The following is a 12,611-nucleotide window of genomic DNA, read 5'->3' as shown; positions in this document are numbered from 1 at the left end:
ACAGTATATCTACTGTATGACCATGGAAATTCATAAGGGCTGTTACTAATTTCACGCCTCATGTGGCCATGTTTGAATTTTACTGTATTTAGCTCATTCAACTTGTATTCAGCTTGAATTCTTAACGTTTTATACTTGATTCAACACTACTTTATACTTGATTCAACACTACTTTATACTTGATTCAACACTAATTTATACTTGATTCAACACTAATTTATATTTCATCCAACACTACTTTGGTCACACTACTTTAGTCATTACCTTATTCAGCTGTTGATACAGTGGTAGTCAAAGTAATACTTTAAAGAAAAATACATTATTCTTAAAAGTATATACTTTTGTTCATATGTCATTGTCATGGCTATAGTGATCAACGTTGTCCAGAAGATATTGCTGTTCATATTTTTAATCCATGGATTTTCCAGACCTCCTGTACTGTTGCTGCACTGGCAACATACTTTGATATCACTGCATAGTCAACCAGACTGAGCTTACCATTATATAACTTTATATATGTTTTTGAAGTCACTAGGTTTAATGTCTTTGTTTAGGGTCAATTAGTCTCTCTTGGGAGAGAGAGGGGAACACTGCCTCTAAAATGAGTTTTTCTGAGGAACATGACACCGACACCAAAGCTAAGAGGTGGGGGAGAAGGGTTTGTTTGTGTGTGTGTGTGTGTGTGCGTGCGTGCGTGCGTGCGTGCGTGCGTGCATCAATAACTTTATGTTCTCTCTGTTGTGTTGAAGCCCAATCCTGTACCCAGCTGTGTGTCAATGAAGAGACCAGACTCACCTGTACCCAGCTGTGTGTCAATGAAGAAAGACCAGACTCACCTGTACCCAGCTGTGTGTCAATGAAGAGAGACCAGACTCACCTGTACTCAGGTGTGTGTCCATCAGGAGAGACCAGACTCATCTGTACCCAGCTGTGTGTCAATGAAGAGAGACCAGACTCACCTGTACCCAGCTGTGTGTCCATCAGGAGAGACAAGACTCACCTGTACCCAGCTGTGTGTCCATCAGGAGAGACCAGACTCACCTACACCCAGCTGTGTGTCCATGGAGAGACCAGACTCACCTGTACCCAGCTGTGTGTCCATGAAGAGAGACCAGACTCACCTGTACCCAGCTGTGTGTCAATGAAGAGAGACCACACTCACTTGTACCCAGCTGTGTGTCCATGAAGAGACCAGACTCACCTGTACCCAGCTGTGTGTCAATGAAGAGAGACCAGACTCACCTGTACCTAGCTGTGTGTCCATCAGGAGATACCAGACTCACCTGTACCCAGCTGTGTGTCCATGGAGAGACCAGACTCACCTGTACCCAGCTGTACCTGAGAGGGCTGGATCTGAGTGACAATGACCTGCAGGATTCTGGAGTGAAGTGGCTCTCTGCTGGACTGAGACTCCACAATGTAAACTGGAGACACGGAGGTCATTTGGCTATATGGAATTTGTTTGTGAACTTTTTGTTTATTTGTGCATTTCTTGTTTAGGTGTTGATTGTTTGAGGAAATGTTACATGACCTATCAGGAAGGCTCATAGCAGGTTGGATCTTTATTATATTGAGAAAAATTTTGAGTCTAGAGACCATTTTGATTATTTTAGTAACACAGTTATGGTGACAAGAGTCCCGTGGAGTCTGGTGGGAGGAGCAATAGGAGGACAGGCTCACTGTAATGGCTGGAATAGAATTAATGGAATGGAGTCAAACATGTGGTTTCTATATGTTTGATGTGTTTGATACGTTCCATCAATTCCATTATAGCCATTACAATGAGCCCATCCTCCTATAGCTCCTCCCACCAGCCACTGCAAGAGTCGTAGCCTTATCAAGTTGAAATATGATATTTACAGCCATTTTATGATGTTCATCTCTGCAGGTGTCATACCCCTGAAATAAATGACACGGCGATGTAGCTTGCTTCGGCTTCAAGTCACTGGTAATGAATCAGCTGGGAACACGGTCTTTGGCTGGGAAGCCCCATGCGCCCCTATAGGAATTCCTAGGTATATCAAGTCAAACTCAGAAATGGTCACAGGTGCTGTGTAGAGATGGTCTGACTGAGCAATGTTACTGGGAGGTTGAGTGGAGTGGGCCAACCGCTTATATAGGAGTGGCATATGAAAGAATCCACAATGACATATCTTGGAGCCTGAGGTGTTATGATGGCATGTACACTGCTGGCACAACGATAAGGGCACTTTCTTCAGTAACCCCTTCTCCAATATAGTAGGAGTGTGTCTGGCCTGGCAAACCAGCATGCTGTCCTTCTACCGCATCTCCCATGACACAGTGACCCTCCTGCACACATTTGAGACCACATTCACTAGCTTAGTGGTTAAGCCGAGCCGACTAGGTGAAAGAATCTGTCGATGTGCCCTTGAGCAATGCACTTAACCCTAATTGCTCCTGTAATTCGCTCTGGATAAGAGCGTCTGCTAAATTACTAAAATGTAAAAATGTAGATGCCATGGCAAGAACCCCCCACTTAACTCAAAGGTTATCGGGCAAGAGTTCTCCAAGGAACCTTAAAAGCTTCATTTTTTTCAGTGTAGGTAGAATGTTTATTTTTCAGGTTGACACAACAATACTGTTTCTCAGTGAACTCTTTTACACTGAGTGGAATTTATATGTTGTGACATTTGATTTTGCTGTTTTTTTTTAACCGATGAGAGAAGATTATGGCTTTTCAATCAATTGAGTCCTACCAACCTGTGCTCTGTACCAATCTTTCAGCCTAAGAGGTTTTTCTTGTCATTTAATTGTATTTTTATTTACAAAGGCAACATTGTAAATCGAATGCTTGTCAAAGACACCCTCCCCACGATTTCATATCCCTAGCCTGTCAAATGGATAATAGGTAGCAGAACTCTCCTTCTAAATAGAATAAACATACCAAGAACGTAATAATTTCAAACATTGTAAATCATTTGTTTCTATATACTTATGATAGCAGTGTCAGCTCATGATCAGAAACACAAATGGATTTTCAATCAATGTCATGTTTCCACACACTCCAGACGGTAGATGGCAGTGACCAAGCCCTTTGATTTTAAAGGACAAAATCATACTTCAAAGGAAAGAGGAAGCCCCCGGAGGTCACCGTTCGCGCGTGCACGACAAAACAACTACCCAAGGGACAAGGAAGTTGACAGCTGGTTAATATTTAGCGGTACGTAACTTTATTTTAACACCGCAACACTCATTACCATTCTTTATTGTCACTGCAGTGTGTTGGCTGTAAGGTAAAGTTAACTAGCGAAGTGGGCTACGTTGTAACTATTTATTTGCACACTAAACACCTTGGCATGGGGGCAAGGTTGTTACAGTGTACACGCAGTTCGCGCCCGGCAGCAAGAACATTGAAAATTGTCACTCTTCTTGACATGAATACACACGAACCATTCGTGACAGACAGGTTCCAAAGCTTGTTCCCAAAAGAAACACAGCTGACTAAACTCAACTCCATGGTGAAGAAAGTTTCTGATGAACTCCAACGGAGTGGAGCAGAGACCTGGGGCGTATTTCCATTACGGAAACCGTTTACCGTTTATGAACCAAACGGAGCAAAACGAGAGTTTATATTGGACACATTCAGGTAGGTCCCTCCCTGTTGCGTTCCGTTTGCATCTGTTTAATAAACGTTTTACAACAATTGCCCCAGGGGTGCATTCATTTACCATTTAAGAACCAAACAGGAGCAAACAGAACGAAACGGGAAGGGAACTACCTGAATTTGTCCAATAGAAACGATCGTTTCGAGTAAACTGTTTACAACAGAATGGCATAATGATTACAGGATTTGTGGAATTCAGCTCATACTACATCAATTCGCCCAAGGTCAATACTTTTGTTCTCTGTAGTTGTGTGCCTTTTTTCATTTGCTAAAATCCACACTTTTTCATTAAACGTTAATCAAATACAACCACCAACTGTTTCCATGTTGAGATTCAATTGGCACACGCCACTTGCGCTGAGTTGGCATCTTACAGCAACAGTAATGAGCAAACAGTCGGTGGTTGTATTTGATTAACGTTTATTGAAAAAGTATGGATTTCAACAAACAAAGGCACACATCTACAGAGGTTAAAACAAAGGTAAAAATGTTTTGAAGTGTTGACCTTGGGCGAATCCATGTAGTTGGAGCTGAATTCCACAAAAGCCTGGTCTTTGTTCCACTCCATTGGTGGAGTATCGGAGTGGAGCTGGAGCGGAGCGAGTAGTTGAGCATGCCCAATTTGACTGGAGGTCGGAACGAAATTCCCAAAGGCTGAAGCATTGGCCTTCATGCCCGATCCAGTAGCGCTCACTTCACGAGCTCAGGTCATGCCGGCCCAGCATGCATTTGTGTGCTGCTATTGCTTTAGCTACTGTCATGGGGTTTGCTAAATATTTTTTTATTATAAAGAAACTGATAAGACACATGTGCTAAATCAAGGTGACTTACAAAGATGAGGACCAAGAGCAAGAGGGGGAGTGCGGGGATGTAGTGTCCACAACTAAATAATCATTATCTGAAAAGACCGGTATCCCGAAAGCATGATGTTGTAGTTACTACGTCCACATGCTACAAGGTGGGTAGATAATTTAAGTGTTATTGTAGTAAATTATTTATTTTTAAAAAGCAGATCTCTTAAAATGTTTGTTCATTTTTGTTATATTATCTATACAAGGAAATGTTGTTTAAATGCTGAGAGCTTTATGTCCCAACCAGCCTAGTGTGTCGCACTCGCTTCACAACGCGTTTCTTTGTAGGATATAATATAGCCTAAATAATTGATTTTCCTTCCTTCTAAGGCTCCCTGTCTGGCTCCTGACCTATTTAGAGTGTTTATATGCTGTTTAATATGACATGTAGACTATTTGAAATTATGTTCGCTTCTTACTTTCACCTTTTCATGTTTATTCAAAGACTTTTCATTCAGTTTCAATACTTCAAAACCAAATAGTAGGTCCATCTAGTCAGAAAAATAGATGGGTGTTGGTTAAATTGTGATTTTAATGAATGGAGCGAATTTGGAGCGGCAGTTTTTTTTCTCCCTGTGAGCTCGGAGTGATTTTTAGCAGAGCAGTTGGAAAAGAACGTGGAGCACAGGAGTGATGCGCAAGCACTGATCCATGAGCTATGAGTGGGATTTACAACCACTCAACTCCACTCACATACTGGAGTTCATCAAACTTCCTTCACCGTGGAGTTTAGACAACTAAAGTGATGTATGGTAATGTCCAATCAGTCAGTTGTGATGATTTTGACTTCTGTTTCATTGTTTGACAATTGCCTTGCTTTCCCCTTGTGTAATGCAGCTGGGTCACCAACTCTCAGGTTGGTTGCCTAGAGCTTCATAACTAACCACTCAGATGTGTTACAAAATGTCAAATTTACTCTAACCGTAAGAGGGTCAAGGAAAACAAATGTCTAATAGTTAATAGAGGGTTCCGAAGACCGCACTTCAACTGGCATAGTTCCAAGAAGTGCAAAATGGGATGTCAGTGGGCGTCCTCCCACCTTGTACAATGTCTCGGGTGGCATAGGTAAAGTTGGCTCACTTGAGGTGACGTTTCCATACGTTGCCTTGTCTTCTGCTCAAGGTACTGTATGCGGGCCCTGTGGACTAGGACTGCCCACATCTTGACACACCTCTGACGTCTTTCTCTGCTCACTTTTTTACTAACTCACCTTTGACACATTCATGCTTGGTCTCTACCAACGGAGGGTTCACATTTTAAGGCATTGTCAGAATTCACATGCCTCTCGACTAAACAGCTGCTTCCTGCAGTGCTCTGGTCCTTCTTTACCCTGGCAGAGAGGCATAGAGTGTATATAAAACACTGCAGGTGGATTAACCCTTGGCTGTATGGCTGAGCTACACTGAATGCGCTCAACACTCACTAGCACAGATTGGTATATCTTGTTCAATATTGCTGGTATTTGTAGGCATGTAGCGATAATGATTGGGACATCTTTATATGCTTGTACAGTAAGCATTTGTCATGCATTCCTCAAAACCTTGAGTATTGTCTGTGCTGTAGATATCATCTGGGTCAAGGAGTGTTGGTGTATGGAGACTAGGGGGCTTAGGCTATTTTTGTGATGGGTGGCTGGTGGGGGGAATGAGGTATTGGCATTCCTCTTCTGTACGTTCACAACTTCAGGCCTTCAGTCCACTCCAGACTATTGAACATAATGATCAACAGTTTTGTTAAAGATTTAGCATTTTTAAATATAAAAATAATTAATTAATTAATCGCCTGTGCAGAGTAAAGACAGTCTCGCTTCAGTCTCAGTGTTCTGATAATAACTGTTAGGCTGTATGACGTCTCAGTGTTCTGATGATAACTGTTAGGCTGTATGACGTCTCAGTGTTCTGATGATAACTGTTAGGCTGTATGACGTCTCAGTGTTCTGATGATAACTGTTAGGCTGTATGAAGTCTCAGTGTTCTGATGATAACTGTTAGGCTGTATGACGTCTCAGTGTTCTGATGATAACTGTTAGTCTGTATGACGTCTCAGTGTTCTGATGATAACTGTTAGGCTGTATGACGTCTCAGTGTTCTGATGATAACTGTTAGGCTGTATGACGTCTCAGTGTTCTGATGATAACTGTTAGGCTGTATGACGTCTCAGTGTTCTGATGATAACTGTTAGGCTGTATGATGTCTCAGTGTTCTGATGATAACTGTTAGGCTGTATGACGTCTCAGTGTTCTGATGATAACTGTTAGGCTGTATGAAGTCTCAGTGTTCTGATAACTGTTAGGCTGTATGACGTCTCAGTGTTCTGATGATAACTGTTAGGCTGTATGACGTCTCAGTGTTCTGATGATAACTGTTAGGCTGTATGACGTCTCAGTGTTCTGATGATAACTGTTAGGCTGTATGACGTCTCAGTGTTCTGATGATAACTGTTAGGCTGTATGAAGTCTCAGTGTTCTGATAACTGTTAGGCTGTATGACGTCTCAGTGTTCTGATGATAACTGTTAGGCTGTATGACGTCTCAGTGTTCTGATGATAACTGTTAGGCTGTATGACGTCTCAGTGTTCTGATGATAACTGTTAGGCTGTATGACGTCTCAGTGTTCTGATGATAACTGTTAGTCTGTATGACGTCTCAGTGTTCTGATAACTGTTAGGCTGTATGACGTCTCAGTGTTCTGATAATAACTGTTAGGCTGTATGAAGTCTGTTCTGATAATAACTGTTAGGCTGTATGACGTCTCAGTGTTCTGATAATAACTGTTAGTCTGTATGACTAACTAGTCATATGATGGCCTACTTTGCATCTATGCTGCTGTCAATCAGCACAAGTAAATGGCAAGTGGCAGACAACAATACTCTGACTGTGCCGGTCTTTGCAGTCTACTTCAATCCCTTTAGAAATGAAACACCCTTAACCTCTTAAGGATCTAACCCCTTTTTTTTTTTTTTTCAATTTTCGCCTAAAATGACATACCAAATCTAACTGCCTGTAGCGCAGGACCTGAAGCGAAGATATGCGTATTCTTGATACCATTTGAAAGGAAACACTTTGAAGTTTGTGGATGTGAAATGAATGTAGGAGAATATAACACATTAGATCTGGTAAAAGATAATACAAACAAAAAACATGCGTTTTCTATTATTATTTTTGTTCCATCTTTGAAATGCAAGAGAAAGGCCACAATATGTGTGCAAAGTTTCAGATTGATCCAGTGAAGCATTGCAATACTGGACTATTTTGTATAAATAATATAATAATAATATGCCATTTAGCAGACGCTTTTATCCAAAGCGACTTAGTCATGTGTCCATACATTTTTACGTATGGGTGGTCCCGGGGTTCGAACCCACTACCCTGGCGTTACAAGCGCCATGCTCTACCAATTGAGCTACAGAGGACCACAAAGTCTGCCCAAATGTGCCGAATTGGTCAATTGATACATTTTCAAGTACATAACTATAGAGAACATACATTTCTGTATTACCATATCATTTTTGTAATTTTACACACTCCCAGGAATGTCATACATGATGGATCATTAGCTTATACACAAACCTTCACACATCAGACAGCAGGGGTTCAAACTGTAGAACCCAGTTCCTATATTTGAATATAGAAATTGATTTTATCAAACAAAACTATGCTACATTTTATCTCTGGGACCCTCAGGATGACAAATCAGAGCAAGTTTACTGAATGTAAGTACATTATTTACCTTCAGTGGTGAATATATCAAACCAGTTGCCGTGATAAGTTGTTTGTTGTTGTTCACTCTCCTCAAACAATAACATGGTATTTTTTTTCACTGTAATAGCTACTGTAAATTGGACAGTGCAGTTAGATTGACACAAATCTAAGCTTTCTGCCCATATAAGACATGTCTATGTCCTGGAAAGTTTGCTGTTACTTACAACAGTCATGCTAATCACATTAGCGCACATTAGCTCAGCCGTCCCGTAGAGGTTAATGGACAGCATATTGCTCCTCTATTTGCACAGACAGTTTTCTGTGTCAATGGCAGTGGCGGCCCCCCCCCGAAAAAATTGTTGAATTATGTTTTAAATGCTCATAAAAGTGCGGTAAATGTGTATCCTGTAAAAATATATATTTCGTTGTAAACAAGCTGTGCAGTTACTTACTACTCTGCCCCTCAGTGACTGGCTGCAGCTGCAGCTCTACCTCCGCGGACGCATAGGCCGTGCGGACATTGCTTGGACTGTTTTGCCAGCTATTCGCTAGGAAGGAGAACTGCCTCAAGGAAATGGCAGGATTTCATGGCATAAATTATAACATCACGAAGTAAATGGACTGTCCTGGGATGCTCAAATGTACGTTCAGTCAGAACTTCTGGGTATGCTCTAGTCTTCCTCCCAATGAGTCTCTCGCAAACAGACTGCTTACTTCTGCACATGACACTAGATCTGCTCTATCAGGTACAGATGGTGCTAAAGCAAAAAGCTAATTGTAATTAACTTAATATAAATAATCATAATAGTCATGGGAGCCTGGGACCTTATAATCCGGATATAATATCCAACACGAGTCGAAGGACAGAAGGATACACTAGCTAGAACCTCATCGCAGAGCTGGTAGGTTAAAAAAAGCATGATGGTGGCTGGCCAATTTTATTGTTCCCCACCAATGTTGTTCATCAGGTTCTACTGTAGCTAGGCAACGGGGCGACACGTTGTGTGGACTAAAACAGCATAAAACCTGGTGTATCACAAAGCATAATCACATTAATTAGCCAACTGCAGTCATGAGAAACATTAAGAAATAGTTTGGTCGACGTTTGTTGTTGTTGGTCAAATTGACCAGTTATCTTCTGTTGATAAGCAGCTAGCTGGTAGTTTGCTAACTAGTTAGCTCCCATGCCAATTTCAAGTCTTTCTAAACTAATATCTGACTAACTCAGAAATATGAAGTTATTTCAGAATGAAATTTGGCTAGCGCATCATGCTTTGTGACATTGTTAGCTAGCTATCCCCAGTTAGATAATGTGTTTTCACTTATTGTATCTGCGTGCTTGTTGCGTTCTCCCTGGTGCACTCGTTAATTCGTGAGCTGACTGCTCATTCTACATAGTATAATCTAATCAGTGGCAGAATGTGCAGCAGTGGTCATTCGGGTTTTGACATGCAAAATTGAAATGTGTATTTATGCTGTTGTTCAAATGCACAGATCACTTTATATATGTTCTCCAAAAAATTACAGCTAGTTCGAAAACTTGCCATCATATTTTTTTCATGCTGCTTTGTTGACAACTCCAACCACCTCACTCCCCGTGTATTCAGCCAATCAGCAGCCGCCACTGGTCATTGGGCCTGTTATCAGTGAGTGTGATGGTGAGTGCCTTTCTGAGAGCTCAATTGATGATCCCACCCTAATCATAAACATTGGTGGAAGCAAGGCCTTTCTACAGGATACTGTCTCAAAGGTTAAAAGCCTTTATTGGGGTCGTCACACTTTGGGTGGCGGAGGTGACTGACTGCCAGACAGCCAGTGGGTCGGTCAATGCCAGAGGGAGATGGGGACTTGTTCTATTAGCCCTTTGGTTTATTAGTCGGAGGACGTCATGCCTTTTAATGAAGGAAGAAGAGAAATGTATGGCGAGGTAAAGGGATGAATGAGGCTCAGCAAGGAACGGAAGGTTGGAGACTAGAAACAAGGAGTGTTGTGCAGGCAGACACAGACATAACGACCGACACAGGCAGGCAGACACACAGACATCAAATCAAAATGTATTTGTCACATGCGTCAAATACAACAGGTACTTGCAAGCCCTTAACCAACAATTCAGTTAAAGAAAGAGTTAAGAAAATATTTACTAAATAAACTTAGGACAGGCAGACCGACAATGACACAAACTCCTAATACTTTAAAGCGGCAATCTGCAGTTGCTACATCCCATTTTTGCACTTTTTAAAATAATGACGTATACCCATTGATTCTTGAAGGGTATAACTTCATAATAGAATATAACAGTAATATCAGTAATCTACCAGATTGAAAGACAACCATCACTAGTTGTTCAACCATCAACACTAGGTGTTCAACCATCATACATTAGCCATCAATTATTAAAGGAAATGGAAGAGGCCAGCATTACAGTACCTAGGACTCACTAATCTCCTCATCCTCAACCCAGTAGTCCTATCTCCCCCAGTAGTCCTATCTCCCCCAGTAGTCCTATCTCCCCCAGTAGTCCTATCTCCCCCAGTAGTCCTATCTCCCCCAGTAGTCCTATCTCCCCCAGTAGTCCTATCTCCCCCAGTAGTCCTATCTCCCCCAGTAGTCCTATCTCCCCCAGTAGTCCTATCTCCCCCAGTCACTCAAGGCCGGATAGCCTTACTACTGTGTGGCTTAGAGAATGGTGGTGTCGAGTGTCTTCACACTGTCGTTGTATCTATGTATTTATGAGTTTGTTTATCTCCTGTCCTCGGGTGTCCGTGATGGGCTTCCACTTGGTTTAGTGCGGCCTGTCGGTGTCAACGCCTTAGAGGAGAGCGATGAGTTATGTTTGGGTAGCGTTACTAGTGTAGGCCTCCGCACCCGATACTTTCTCTACCCCGTCACCCCCACCCCTCTTATGCCGGTTTCCCCTTTCAACCCCTTGAAAGGAGGGCATGCTATTCTGGGGACCAGGGTTACCAGTGGTCACACGTTATGTGTGGGCAGGAGCATGTGGTTTTAGCTAGCATGCTAGCATTCTATAGCATGATATAGTATGTCATGAAAGGAGTTGGTTTTGTTTCAAATCAGATCAAATTTTATTTGTCACATGCTTCGTAACCAACACGTGTAGACTAACAGCGAAATGCTTACTTACGGGCCCTTCCCAACAATACAGAGAGAAATATAATAACACAAAGAATAAATACACATAAAACGGGGGGTGTTCCTAATGTTTTATATACTCAATGTATTTAACATTCTTATGGCTTGGGGGTAGAAGCTGTTTAGGGTCCTGTTGGTTCCAGACTTGGTGCATCGGTACCACTTGCTGTGCAGTAGCAGAAAGAACAGTCTATGGCTTGGGTGGCTGTAGTCTTTGACAATTTTTAGTGATGTACTGGGCCGTACGCACTACCCTCTGTAGCGCCTTGTGGTTTGGATGCCAAGTAGTTGCCATATGAAGCGGTGATGCAGCCAGTCAAGATGCTCTCAATGGTGCGGCTGTAGAACTTTTTGAGGATCTGAAGGCCCATGCCAAATCCTTTCAGCCTCCTGAGGGGGAGGAGGCGTTGTCATGCCCTCTTCACGACTGTGTTGGTGTGTGGACTATGATAATTCCTTATTAATGTGGAAATTTGCAGCTCTCGACCTGCTCCATTACAGCCCCGTCGACGTGGATGGGGGGGGGTGTTCGGCCCTCCGTTTCCTGTAGTCAGCTCCTTTGTCTTGGTGACGTTGAGGGAGAGGTTGTTATCCTGGCACCACACTGCCAAGTATCTGAACTCCTTCCTGTAGGCTGTCTCATCATCGTCGGCAAACTTAATGATGGTGTTGGAGTCGTGCGCAGCCATGCAGTCATGGGTGAACAGGGTGTACAGGAGGGGACTGAGCACACACCCCTGGGGGGGGCCCTCGTGTTGAGGGTCAGCATGGCGGATGTGTTGCCTACCCTCGGCCCATCAGGAATTCCAGAGTCCTTAGCTTAGTGATGAGCTTGGAGGGCACTATGGTGTTGAACGCTGAGCTGTAGTCAATGAGCAGCATTCTGTCGTAGATGTTCCTTTTGTCCAGAAGGGAAAGGGCAGTGTGGAGTAGGGTTGGGCGGTTTCCAGATTTTAATATCGTCATACCGTCCTACTCTCAATAACTAACCATCCAACGTTATACCTTTTTGAGTTTAGCTTCTTCAACTTGCTTAATGGTCACAACCTTTATGCATAACTCCAGTTGACGTTTAGGTCTTACAAAATGTTTTGAACCAAATATAATGCTTTAAGTTTTGAGCTGTATTTAAGACCAGTTTATTATTAATCAGCCATTCTGATACTGACTGTGACTCCTTATTTAGAATTTCAGTGAGCTCACCGGCTTTGGGTACAGACATGTAGTGTGTGGAGTCATCCGCATACATAGTCATTCTAGCTTTGTGTAAGACCAGTGGCAAATC

The 12,611-nt window shown here is 42.4% G+C and overlaps 1 protein-coding gene across 2 annotated transcripts in view; it reads left to right on the top strand.

Moving 5' to 3' along the window:
• The first annotated feature begins 3,093 nt into the window (after positions 1-3,093).
• Positions 3,094-12,611, top strand: part of LOC311148865 (inositol hexakisphosphate and diphosphoinositol-pentakisphosphate kinase 2-like) — a 71,797-nt gene continuing 62,279 nt past the window's right edge. For both annotated transcript variants that reach the window (XM_084185859.1, XM_084185858.1), the window contains exon 1: positions 3,094-3,181. The gene's annotated coding sequence lies outside the window, so the exon portion shown is untranslated. The remainder of the gene's footprint in view (positions 3,182-12,611) is intronic.

The sequence above is a fragment of the Coregonus lavaretus genome (genome assembly GCF_964263955.1).
Source record: "Coregonus lavaretus genome assembly, chromosome: 21".
Taxonomy (NCBI): Eukaryota; Metazoa; Chordata; class Actinopteri; order Salmoniformes; family Salmonidae; genus Coregonus; species Coregonus lavaretus.
This window is presented reverse-complemented; position numbering and strand designations above follow the sequence as displayed.